This window comes from Rhipicephalus sanguineus, chromosome 4 (genome assembly GCF_013339695.2).
Source record: "Rhipicephalus sanguineus isolate Rsan-2018 chromosome 4, BIME_Rsan_1.4, whole genome shotgun sequence".
NCBI lineage: Eukaryota > Metazoa > Arthropoda > Arachnida > Ixodida > Ixodidae > Rhipicephalus > Rhipicephalus sanguineus.
In genome coordinates, this window is record NC_051179.1 from 196,377,359 (window position 1) to 196,391,342 (window position 13,984).

A 13,984-nucleotide genomic window follows, 5' to 3' on the forward strand; every position below is an offset into this window, starting at 1 on the left:
GCTCGACTGCCCCCATAGTGCCAAGTATTTCTCATCGCTTGATCTTCGATCTGGATACTGGCAAATTTCCGTCGATGACCGCGACCGTGAGAAGACGGCATTCATCACACCCGACGGACTTTACCAATTTAAGGTCATGCCTTTTGTGTTGTGCAATGCTCCTGCCACTTTTGAACTCATGATGGACTCTCTCCTACGCGGTTTCAAATGGTCGACATGCCTTTGTTATGTGGACGACGTCATCGTTTTCTCGCCCACCTTTGAAAGCCACCCTCCTCGTCTCTCGGCCCTTCTTGACGTTTTTCGCTCCGCTGGCCTTCAACTCAATTCGTCGAAGTGCACGTTTGGACACCGGCCGATTAAACTACTTGGCCACCTTGTAGACGCTACTGGTGTCCAACCCGATCCTGACAAAGTCCGCGCTGTCCGCGAATTCCCGGTTCCGCGTTCCACGCAAGGAAGTTCGCAGCTTTCTTGGGCTCTGCTCATACTTCCGCCGCTTAGTCATCAACTTCGCGGACATTGCTCGGCCCCTCACGGATCTTCTCAAAATGAACGTGGCTTTTTCCTTGGGTGAGGACCAAGAACAGTCCTTTGCATCGCTGATTACCGCCCTTACATCACCACCTGTGTTGGCTCATTTTGACCCAGCCGCTCGAACAGAGCTTCGCACCGATGCAAGTGGCCATGGCATTGGTGCTATACTCGCTCAGATACAGAATGACACAAACCGTGCAATAGCCTACGCTAGCCGCCTTCTGTGGCAGTCGGAAAAAAAATTATTCTCTTACTGAGCGAGAATGTCTAGCTCTCGTCTGGGCGGTCGCGAAATTCTGTCCGTACTTATACGGACGCCCATTCGAGCCATCACAGACCATCATGCGCTCTGCTGGCTGTCAACACTTAAGGACGCTACATGAAGAGTCGGCCGTTGGGCATTGCGATTACAGGAGTACACGTTCTCGGTAGTGTACAAATCTGGCAAGCTCCATAGTGATGTCGACTGCTTATCCCGACCCCCGTTGATCCACGCAACTCCATCGATTTGGGAGCCGATGCCTGCGTCTTTGCCATCACTGACTTTCTACACCTGGCGGATGAACGTCGAGATCCATCGTTGCTCTCCATCATTGACCGCCTTCAATCCGGCAATACCGACCGTTCACTGAGCATGTTCTTGCTCCAAGACAACGTTTTGTACCGCCGCAACCTGCATCCCGCCAGCGCGGAACTTTTACTCGTCGTCCCAAGCCATCTGTGCAAGGATGTCCTGCAACAATTTCACGATGCCCCAACTTCCGGACATTTAGGTGTCTCCAGAACCTACGACCGTGTTCGACGACGGGTATTCTGGAAGGGTCTTTATCGCTCCGTTCGCCGCTACGTCGCAGCTTGCGAACTGCGCCAGCGCCGAAAGAAACCTACGACTCCCCCTGCCGGTCGCCTTCAGCCTATTGAAGTCCCAGCCGAGCCGTTTTATCGAGGGGGGTTGGACTTGTTAGGTCCCTTTCCAATTTCGACAAATGGAAATAAATGAGTTGCAGTAGCCACGGATTATGCCACTCGGTATGCAATCACTCGAGCGATACCGACCAGCTGTGCGACTGACGTTGCAGATTTCCTCCTCTATGACATTATTCTCCAGCATGGCGCTCCTCGTCACCTACTCACAGACCGTGGTCGCTGCTTCCTGTCTCGCGTCATTGATGACCGACTTCGATCTTGTCCTACTCGTCACAACTTCACCACGTCTTACCACCCCCAGACTAACGGACTTACGGAACGCCTCAACCGCACCCTGACAGACATGCTTTCCATGTATGTATCTGACGACCACACCGATTGGGACATTGCCCTCCCGTTCGTCACCTTCGCCTACAACTCGTCGCGTCATGACACAGCCGGATACTCACCGTTTTATCTTGTTTTTGGCGTGATCCGTTACTACCTTTCGACTCGCTGCTTCCGTCTTACCCACGTTCCACCACTTCGTACGCTCAAGATGCCATCACCCGTGCTCTCATCGCACGTACAGTAGCCCGCGCTCGGTTCTCGTCGTCCCAGACTGCACAAAAGTCCCTCTATGGTAGCCGACATAGGGATGCCGATTTCCCTCCGGGCTCTCTCGTTCTACTCTGGCTCCCATCCCGTCGTGTTGGCCTCTGCGAGAAGCTTCTGTCGCGATACGTCGGGCCCTACCGAGTCTTGCGCCAGGTGACACCTGTCACCTATGAGATGTCCCCGACCACAAACTGATCGACTGCTACACCCAGAACTGACATCGTGCACGTTTCTCGCCTGAAGCCCTACAACGGTGACGCGCCCTTCTAACCATAACAGACACTGGGACGGTGCTTTGCCGGCCGGGGTAATGTCACGGGTATGGAAAGGTGACTCAGGCACGGGCGCTGAAATGACGCCTAATGGAGGAAGACGACAACGTTGTTGTTGTGGGTTTGCGTCTGAGGCTGCCCTGTTGTCCTACGATCCTGTCCGCTCTGTGCAGCATTAACTCGATCAGTTTTAACTGAATAAATCATCCCCGTAACAATATGTAGCGATTATTGCTTTCTTGTAAAATTATACATCCAGCACCACAACCACAATTGACGTTGCACCGACATTACGCCTCTGTTTTTACAAACCAATTTATAGACATGGCGTAGCTCTGTGGTAGAATACCTCATTGCCACACAGAATGCTTAGGCTTGATTCCTGCTGGGATCCTAATTTTATTGCTTCCATTCGTCGGGTCAACACTGCCGATGTCGGTTTTTTTCTTAACGTTCTCGCATTTAAATTACTAATATCTGTTCTCGCTGTTCCTGGGTATATATAAACTGTCAGTCATCTGTGGCGCATACCCGTACACCGCGGCCCGTGGTAAACGGGTATGTGCCACACGTGTCTGGAGGAAAGGGTTTGACGACGTACACGACAGGCGTTTCACGTTATTCGTGTCATGACCCGACAGTCATATTCGTCAAATATTCTTACCCTCCCATGCCAGTTATGGTCTACACCAAGTTAAGGAGGCAATCATGAGAGCACCCAGACGTAAGTGGCTAGCTAGATAGCTAGCTAGCTAGCAGACAGACAGAAGGACAGACACGTACATAAAAACGCTCAAAGTGCCAAAGGTTCGTTAAGAAATGCTTCTCATTTAAAAATCTGCCTAAGAGTGATATGGCAAACAAAATCCGTAATGAAAAAAACGTCGGCAGACTCCACGTACCGTGGAAGTCGATGTTATGCGAAGCATGCGGCAGGAAGGTGACTGTGGCGTAATTTTTTTTACTGAGCGAAACGTTACGAAATGATGCTGAAGATTTGTATAAATTTTATACGCACACATATATGCTGAAGAGCCGCATATGTGTTATAAACCAATTGTTTACAGTTGAGTAACGCTGCCAACGGCAACGTGGGTATTACCAACACCACAAGCGGTAAGCTGATATGTAGTGTTCATACTTGTCCGTTATAGTGGAGAAAGCACGCACGTTTCACGAACCAGTGCGCATGTGTGGAAGAGGTTCTTGACGGTTCTTTAGCAAGGTCATCATCACCGTAATCAATGAGCACTAGACGTTGGTCATGACTGGTTATCGGATCCGGTCGCGATCTCGGTGGCGAGGGGTCCATGTGTAGTGAAGTATGAGTTATAGTACAGCTGTTATGAATCATGGATGCATCGGTCATTTCGTCGACAAATTGTCTGTATATAGAGCCGGCGACATGTCGGAATCTGAAGTCACCCATCGCGTTGGTGAGGTTTAGGCCGTTGAGGCTGGTAGGCCTGGATAGGGCTACGTAGACCACCATTAGTGGATGGCGCTTGTCGTATTCGTAGGCTACCTGGGCGTATGTGACCTACGTAGCCTAGTCTACAAAGCGGCTGTCAATCAATCTGGCATCATCCTCGGTCAGCATGAGCCCATCGCCCAGCCTCGTAAGAAATGAAGAGGACACTGCGTCCGTCTGGCGGACTAAGTGCACTTTACTCTGCGATGATGTGAATATCATACGTAACTTTCGTTAATGTATTCCTCCGGGGTTGAGCAGTGCTTCAATATAGCTTGCTGAATCATAGGCATACAAATGTAATGCTTATTAGACTGCTATAAAAGCGGAGCCAACACTGGAATCACGGACGTTAATCTGATATGACGCCTGTATTGTAGGACTACATATGTAGTGTTTATTGCTTTGTTGTAAAATTAGATACCCAGCACCACAGCCACTACTGACGTTGGACCGCCATTACGCCTGCATAGGCTGTTTTTCCAAACCAGTTTGTAGACCTGGCGTGGCTTTGTGGTAGAATACCTGATTGCCACGCAGAATGCTTGGGTTCGATTCCTGCTGGGATCCTGATTTTTATTCTTTCCATTCATCGGGTCAACGCTGCCGATGCCGGTTTTTCTTAACGCTCTCGCATTTATTGTCTGTTCTCGCCGTTCCTGGGTGGATATAAACTGTCAATCACCTGTGGCGCATACCCGTACACCGCGGCCGGTGGTAAACGGTATCTGCCACATGTGTCTGGAGGAAAGGGTTTGACGACGCACGCGACAGGATTTTCACGTTATTCATGTCATGACCACACAGTCATATTCGTCAAGTCCTCATACCCTCCCATGCTAATTTTGGTCTACACCAAGTTAAGGAGGCGATCACGAGAGCACCCAGACGTAGGCGGCTAGATAGATAGATAGATAGATACGTAGATAGAAACGCTCAAAGTGCCAGAGGTTCGCTAAGAAATGCTTCGCATTTAAAAAACACCTCTAGATTCAGTTGGGCATGTTTGTACATACTGAGCATGTGCAGCACAGTGAACCGAAGACAAGAGAAGACACACAAATGACATAGACTGGCGCTGTGTTGGTACATAATTGAAAAATACTGCAGCAAAAAAAATCTAAAATAAAAGACAAGCAAAACAAGAGGACGAGCACGAGTGCTGAACTTCTGAATTTTAAACGGAATTATTGTTCATGCGCCATCTAATCGAGGTGCCATCACTTGCCCATGTGTAAAAAAACAAGCTCTTTATCTGCGTATGTGACGGAGGCCATGATTAGGAATGCTTCAGATTCTATGATTTCTCATGTTGCAGAAGTTTTGCTCTTGAAGCAAAGCTTCGTAATCGCCCTCTTAACAAGTTTGGAATGTGGTGAGTGCTAGGGGTGCCCTAACGAAGTCGTGTCACCATATGGTCCAATTCAGTTTCGATCATCAAAGAAAGAGGCTGCTGGATGCTGGATTTCCCCAGGCTTTGGTTGTCTCTGTAGCTGAATGTATCTTGAGGGACAGCAGAACGAAAAACCGAAATGCGGCGAGAATATTTGAGCAAGGGAATCGCACAAGGGTGTTACCTTACGTACACGTGGTTTCCCATAATGTGAAAAAGGTTGCTCAGCAGGCCAGTGTGCGCGTGCTCTATTCGGCGCCAAACAAGTTGGAAAGGCTGTGCAAGATTACGACGAGGAATGCAAATGAAAATCGGGGGTGCAAGCTAATCAAAAAAATAAATTTTTTGATTGCGCTGAGTGTGTGGTGTATTGCCTGCCGCTATCTTGCGGTCGCAGCTACGTCAGACAAACCGGTCATTGCTTGAATGACCGGCTGCGTGAGCATCATTACAATGTTAGAAACGTGGCAGGTGGGTTCTTAGCAATACATTGTATGAAGTGTGGTTGTAAGCCTTTGTTCGACACGTGCAGAGTTCTGTCTAGAAATAGAAATCAGCTTACACGGGAGATAATCGAAGCAGGAGAGATTGAGAAGTTGGGTGACAGGTGTGTTAGTATGCCTTCTATGGCGCTGACGAAAAAGGAATTCGATTTCCTTGGTGTCCGGTTTGATGCTTAGTAATGTTGCTGTTACTTCTGCGCAGCAGATGTGCTCATAGTTTTGCTCTGTAAGTAGTGTCGAGATCATAAAAATAAACTGTTGAAAGTAGCACTACGTGTGTGCATGTGTGTCCCTTCTTTGTGTGTTCGTCTTCAGTGCGCTTTTACCCTTCTTAAATATGCTACCGAACCTAAACGCATGACTGCTAGCACGCCAGGAAATAGTACATAACTTTATTGATAATTCTCCCATTAGCCTTGCGCCAACGAATACTGTTTTATGTATTATGAAACTAAAAGAGTGATAGGTAATAGTATTGTTCACGTTACAAAAATTCCTTCTTTTATTGATTTCTTCCCTATTGCAAAAACCAGCGCCGTTCCAGTACCCCCAGCGTGGTACCAGTGCGTATTTTGGCACTGGATCGCACTGGGAACACTGGTATACGCTTGGATTCACTGGGACTCCGGTGAACGCACTGGGAAAGAGCTGGGTTGCACTGGTAGGGGCACTGGCTTTGCCGCTGTGAAGCTGGCGCTGACTGGGAAGCGCTGGAGACGCTGGAAGTTTCACTGGCGGGCGCTGGCACATACCGGAGACTGATTCTGACATTGCCGCGCGCTGCTTTCAGTATTGTGCGTGGCGGAATGCTTCGGTATCGTTGAATATCAAATGTGTGATACGACGGTACCGATAGATGCTATCCTAACAGGTACCAAACATGTATCACAAATTCTAGCTTGGCAGAGAAAGGCGATGAGATGCGCACTAGTTTCATGACGTACGTGATATGTGAAATCATGGTCACTTTTAATGCTTCCCTGTCGAATGTAGAGAAAAATTTGTTAATAACCCGAAGCAGCCAACACTGATCATTTTGCTTTCTAGCACGATTTTTGTTAATTCATGCAGTGCCAATAACGTGGTTAATTCTTGCGGAGCGTGCATGTACACATTTTTGTATATCGCGCATATATATCAGTTCTGCATACGTGATGTGTTGCGGTAATGACTTGATATTGTCATGTTTATGTCTCGAGGCGTCGGTCAGAACACAGAGAGCAAATCGTTACGTCGCCGTGCAGTTGGCAAGAAGTAAATGAGCTCTGGCTTCCGCGACCCCTCCCTACGGAGGCCAGAAAAACAGCCGTCGTTCGATATCGCCACACCGGAAACGTATCTAGGGTAGTTCTGGCACTTCCGCTTACTTCAGGTATACGTTAGGCAACAGTTAAAGAGGTTCCGAGGCCATAATACAGAAGCTTCAACCATCGTAACTCATCTGCGCCGAGATCGGCCCTACCCAGTGCGACTCCCAGCGAGCTTTAGGCCTAGCGTACCGGCCGAGTCCGTCTACATGCCACCGGCGCTTCTTGGTTTAAGTACACGCAACTCCAACGTGTAAGGATTACTGTAAAGTATAGTCTGGACATCCGTTAACCTAAATTAACCATTTTTTCTTGTGTACGGTGTCTGCACAAGGAGCGATGACCATCGATGCGACGCGCTTTCAGCAACGGCCGCAGGGTCACTGAATGCAGCCGGCCGCACTCGGCGAAACTTCTCTGACTCATACGTCAAAACACATAATTGTCAAGCGGTACGCGTTAGTGAACTAACACACCGGCATGTTTTTTCAACGAATTGTATTTGTTTTTGTTGAGCGGTTTTATAGTTGTAGGTATCGATAGAACTGCAAATCAGTATACAGGCACGCCCTCCCCGCAGTAATATCGTCGCTCGCGCGAGAAAACTACTCATGATGAATTCATGCAGGCGCGTGTTTATCGAACGAGTCATCATAAAGCTTCTGTACATGTTGATCATTAGGAAGGGCGAGAAACGGCCATTAAAAATCGGTAGTAACAGCCGTCAAACGGTACCCTGCTCCTCGAGCCATTTGATATTTTTCGGACTTTACACGGGAATTCTTAAAGAATCTTAGCGCTCTTCTCGTTCTGGGCATTACATTCGTTGCCGGCAACTCTTTGTTTGTGTCTAATAAAGAAGCAAACTTGATTTGGAAAGGAAGAGCGCGTCATCCTTGAGTACGCGACAGCAAAATATGAAACGAAACGCTGTCTTACTGTATTGACTAACCCTATTACAGCGATTACTCGGTTGGGGATCGAGATGTAGCGAGTTCGAACCCTCGTGGTGCAGTTTTTTTTTCATGCGGCTTTTTTTTTGCACTAATGCTTTCTATATCACTTTCTTTACTAATATATACATGTAGGGCAGGTAGGAACCGCCTTTTTAACGCTGTAGAGCCGTATTTCGCTTCAGTACCCAGCGCCTCCCAGTGAAACGCCGCTCCAGCGGCCCAGTATCCAGCGCGACGCTGGGACCATAATCAGGCATGGCACTGGACGCTGGTACCCAGTGGCGCTGGGTTTTCCAATAGGGTTAGAAGCACTATTTATTCTGCACACCAGTTTTTCGAGGTAAAAATTTGGTAAAAATGGCATTTGTTCCGATTCCATGGCACGCGTCTCTGTAGCGGCCACTCCTCGGGCAGAGGACGGACGGCGACAACAGATAATAAAACTGATATTTAATGTTATAACCATCCGTAAAAAAGCGGTGCTGCCACACGGTGCAACACCAGTGGGAAACAAAAGAGAAAAGAGAGAGGGTACACGAAGTGCTCCGCACAAGGTTGACAGACCGCACAGTGAAGACGAAACTGCAGCTGCGATGTCCGCGATAAATGGTTCCAACACACTCCCCGCCTGGTATCACATGATACCACTTTATGTAAGCTATAAGGAATACAGTGCATCAGTCCTCGTGCGCTATGAGAAGAACAGTCTCGGTCACTGGTCGGGAGAACGCCTTCACTACACCAACGGTTGCAGTCTTCACTTCAACCTTTCGCACTTTCCCATCCGCACCGGGAAATGTTTTCACTACACGTGCCATAGGCCACTCATTGGGGTGGACGTTCTTGTCCTTGAGAAGCACTAGGTCACCACACCTGCTGTTCCGCCTGGGTAACTGCCACTTGCGGCGACTCTGCAGCGTGGTCAAGAAGTCACGCCGCTAACGGCTCCAGAAACAATCGGCGAGCCATTGGACTTGGCGCCACTGACGTCTGTGCAAATCCTTGCAGTCAAAGAGACCAGGTGCCAGAGTGCTCGCGCCTGTTTTTTGGGTCAGGAGCATCGCAGGTGTGGGAATGTCCCAGCACTCGGCGTCTGTGGAGACTGGAACGAGAGGCCTTGCATTTATGATGGCTTTAACTTCAGCTAGAAATGTAGTGAGTACTTCGTGGGTGAGGCGGCCGGGAGAGTGTTCTAGCAACATGGAGTCTAAGATGCGGCGGGCTATGCCAATCATTCTTTCCCACACTCCACCCATGTGCGAGGCGTGCGGAGGGTTAAATACCGAAGTGCAAGCCAAGTTTGATAGAAACGTGTTGACTCTTTGAGAGTCTTGGCCACCCACGTTAAACTGCAGTTCTGAGCATGTTCCAACAAAATTTGTGCCATATTCAGAGCGTAACTGCTTTGCCGGGCCGCTAATGGCAAAGAATCTTCTTAAGGCATTTATAAAACTTGAGGTGTCCACGGATTCCATGATTTCTATGTGCACTGCTCGAACGCTCATGCACGTGAACAATACAGCCCAACGCTTGTTGTGCGCTTCACCGCCTCTAGTGCGACGTGCAGTCACCTGCCATGGTCCGAAGACATCGAGACCCACGTAAGTGAAAGGAGGCTCTGTGCTGAGCCGCTCTGTGGGCAGGTCTGCCATTTTTTGTTCTTGTTCCTTTCCCCGCAGCTTGCAGCACGCAACACATTTCTGAATGTATGAGGAGATCCGTCGTTTAGCCCCAATGATCCAGAAGCCGGCTGCTCGTATAGCTCCCTCAGTGAGGTGTCGACCTTGGTGCTTCACCTCCTCGTGGTAGTGCCTTACAAAGAGCATGGCCACATGATGGTTTCCGGGGATGATAATGGGCTTAGACTCGTCTTGGCTCCACTGGGATCTGCTTAGGCGACCACCAATATTCAGCAGCCCGTTGGGATCAACCCATGGATCGAGCTTCCGCAGTGGGCTCAATTTTGCGATGCGCTTCGCCTGATCTAAGCATTTTAATTCTTCGGAGAATGCCTCGCGCTGCACTGAACGGATAATGACTGTCTTTGCTTTGCTCGAGTCACGTGTTCTGCAGATGGTCGCGTCAAACTCAATGAACCATTGTCCCGAGCAGACCTGCCGCCATCAAAGTTGCTCGCCGCGCGTACGAGAACTGCTATCGCACGTGTCAAACACGTCCAACTTGAGAAGCGCTCGAATTTACTGGCGTCAAGTCCTCGCATGCTCACAGTGGTTGCAAGGCTAGTTGCTTGAGGTCTCACGTCGGTATCGCGGTCAGGACCGACGAGATCAAACCTTCCCTGCAGGATCTCTAAACACTCCTCGCGGCGGCGAAGAAATTCTGGGCCAGTTAGCCATCCTGACTCTTGAAGCTTCGACGCGGGCAAGAACCTTGTGCCAAGATCTGCAGGATTAATATTTGTCGGAACATAATGCCACTGATCTGGCCGAGTCGATCGCCTAATCTGTTGCACTCGGTTGCTGACGTACACATTGCTGACGCAAGGCTTTATGAAAGGTAGTCGGAAGTGCGTTGGCGGTCAATGCAGACATCGCCCACAATTACCCAGCGAAGGTCAAGTTTTTGGGCAAATAGTGAATCGGTCGGACCATTTCGTTGCTGGCGGATTTTATGTACTTGAAAAATGTCTCTGCCGAGCAGATGAAGAACTTCTGCATTTGGGTCAAGGCTGGGGATTTGTTTAGCTATAGCCTTGAGGTGAGCTTGATTCCGTGCTGCCCCGGGCATAGGAATCTCACTCCTGTTGTTTGGTAGCTTGTTGCACTCTATGAGAGAGTTGGAAGTGGCAATTTCTCCCCTCCGTTGACACCCTCAACAAAGAAACCAGAAGCTCTTCTCCCCGAAGTCTCCTCAACCCCCGTGCACGTCTTTAGTGTGTAGGCGGTAGATTGACCATTTATCCCGAAGAGATCGAAGAATTCCGATCTAGCCAAGGATCTGTTGCTCTGATCATCTAGGACGGCATACATTCTCATTTTCGTTTGAGACTCGCTTGTGTGGCTCACGTCTACTAAGCAGATCTTGGAGCAGGACCTGCGAGCACAGCAACGTCCACATACTTCTGTGCACGTTGAGGAAACCTTAGGCGACTGCAGTTCAGGGTTCGGCTCGTCGATTTTAGCACCTTGCTTGGAGTCCGAAGGCACGCTGGAAGGACTCTTCTGGTGGAGTGCTGTAGCGTGCTTGCACTGCCACAGTCCGCGCAAGTGACAACGACCTTACAGTCCTTCGCGAAATGGTCTGTAGCCGTGCAGCACTTGAAGCACAAGCCGAACTGCTTCAGAAGAGATTTGCGCTCATCCAGTAGTTTTTCCCTAAATGCTCGACACTTTTGCAAAGGGTGCGGCTTTTTGTGTAAAGGACAATATTTGTTCGAACTCGTCATCTTGCGCGCCGCGGGAAATGTTTCTGAGCCAAGCTCCACATCGGTGACATGAACCGAATAGGGTGCCTTCCTGTTTCCTTCATGCTTTGGGACCGCACCGTTCGCAGAAGTGAGCGTGAAGCTTGGGTCATTTCTCATTTTGGCCTGGCCGCTGACAAACTCAGCGAAGAAGGAGAACAGAGGAAAGGCTACGCCACGGTCTTGCTTGTACCTGGATCCTTTAGAAATCCACGCCTCCTGCAGACGAGGTGGCTGCTTTTCCACAATGGGCGATATCCCTCTGGCAGTATCTAAGCAGCTGAGCCCAGTGAGGTGAGGATCAGCCTTTGCACACTCCAGTTTTAGCAGTAAGTCTCCCAGCTCCCGCAGCTTGTGCGTGTCCTTAACCGAGAGCCTGGGAAAGTTTGCAACCCTTTTTAAAAAGGGAATCCTCGATCACTTCTGGTCGGCCGTAACATTCCTCTAGCCTTTCCCAAACGAGGCGAAGACCAGCTTCTGGCAAAACAGCCATTTGGGCTAGTTGGTAACGGTTCATATCTTAAAGCAAATAGGCGCACTATGGGAACAAGGACAAAAGGAAGGAACCGACGACACAAAGCGCACACTCGCAACTGAAGGTTTATTGAAAGAGTACACATAAATATGTTACAAAAAGAGGGGCACGTGGTGCAATTTTCCTCGCCGAAACAAAACAAAACGAGATGAGTATCCCCTTAACAGATCATGAAGGCGCATGCGTCTATACACAAAGGAAGTTCGAAGAAAACCGGACTAAAGAAAATTCAAACTGCGTGGGGAGGGGGGGGGCGGAGGAGAGGGGAGGGCAGACAAGTTTAATGCAGTGTGTTGATCAAATATGAATATTCTATCTCTGTTATGGCGATAGAAGGGTGGCTGACGCATCTATCCCCGCATCTCTTTATGTGAAAAGCTTCAATTAGTTCGCGCGTGGTTTTATCTCGATGCCTAGATAGAACCATCGCGTCAACGAGAAAAGGTGAGCATCCGCACGTGGTGCAGTGCTGGGACAAGTAGGCACCCTCCCCTGACGCCACGGCTCTGTTGTGCTCCTGGAGGCGGATATTTAAGCAACGGCCAGTTTGGCCAACGTATACACGGCCACATGACAGTGGTATGAGGTACACGACACATGTTGCGCATTGAACAAAAGGCGAGGTGTGTTTAACCTGGCACTTCTTATTTTCTATGCACTTCGCTTTTGCTGCTATCCTTCTGTCTATTCTACCGCAAACTTTATTGAGTTTATTTGGAGCCGAAAAAACAACTTGTACATCGAAACGATTAGCCACGTTTTTTAAACCATGGGACATTTTATGTATGTACGGGATCACTGTGGGTTTCGACGTGCGCAGCTTTTCATTTGCTTTTTCTCGTGCCTCCCAACCTGATTTAACGCATTTCAATAGCTTCTGGGTCACTTTGCGTGTGACTGTCTGCGGGAAACCAGCTTCTTTTAGCCTTTGTAGTTGGTGGCCGAAACTTGTCGTTATCTTGTCGGGACACGTTTTGGTTAGCGCTGCTCGCAAGCAGGACGCTGCGAATTCCCATTTTCACAATTTTCGAATGTCCTGAATTAAAGTTCAGTATCGGCTTCTTTGAACGGGGAAAGTACGACCAGCATACATGGTTACCCCCAGCCGTCAGCCTTAAATCTAAAAACTGTAATTGTTTGTCTTTCGGTAGTTCTACAGTGAAACTTAACCCGCGACCGTATTCTTTAAACAGTGTCAAAACATCAGAAACCTTCTGTTCCAAACACCCAGGATTGACGAACACGAGAAAATCATCTACATATCTAACAATCTTTGTTGCTGCCGCTCCCAAATTTTCATTAATTTTTTTGTCGATTCCGCCCAGATAAATGCTACTGAGGACAGGGGCAACTTTAGATCCGATGCAAACACCTGTTTTTTGTCGGTAGAATTTGCCTTTCCATTGCCACAAAGGTGGATTGTAAGTAAACGGACAATATTTCCAAAAAGGTGCTCACCGACAGACCACAGGAGTTACGGAACTTGATCTCGTCATTTTCATTAGTAATGCATAACCGACACTTTTTAACAGGTCGTCGAAAGGCATTGAGTAGTAAGATCTTCTACGTCTATGCTGAAGAACTGGCATGCGCCTGGGTTGGACAATTTTAAAAAACTTACAAGTTCATCTGAGTTCGGGATGTTGAAGGGGTCACACACCGACAAGTCCTGTAGATGCATTTGTAGAAAAACGGAAACTTCACGCTGCCAGGTGTTTCTTTCTGTCACAATTGCACGGAAAGGGATCCCGGGCTTGTGAGTCTTTGCCACGAAGAAGATCTGCAGGTTGAGGTTCTCCGACTTTTTTACTGCTGTAGCAAGTTTTTCCAGATGGTGCTCTTGCAACAGGGCCAATGCTTGCTTTTTTACCTTCTGAGGCTTGACGTCCACAGGAACGAAGTTTTTTGTGACGGCTTGCATCGCTTTTTGTGAGAAGGCGGTCTCAGGGGCCACGACGAAGAAGCCTTCTTTATAAAGAGATGCGGGGATAGATGCGTCAGCCACCCTTCTATCGCCATAACAGAGATAGAATATTCATATTTGATCAACACACTGCATTAA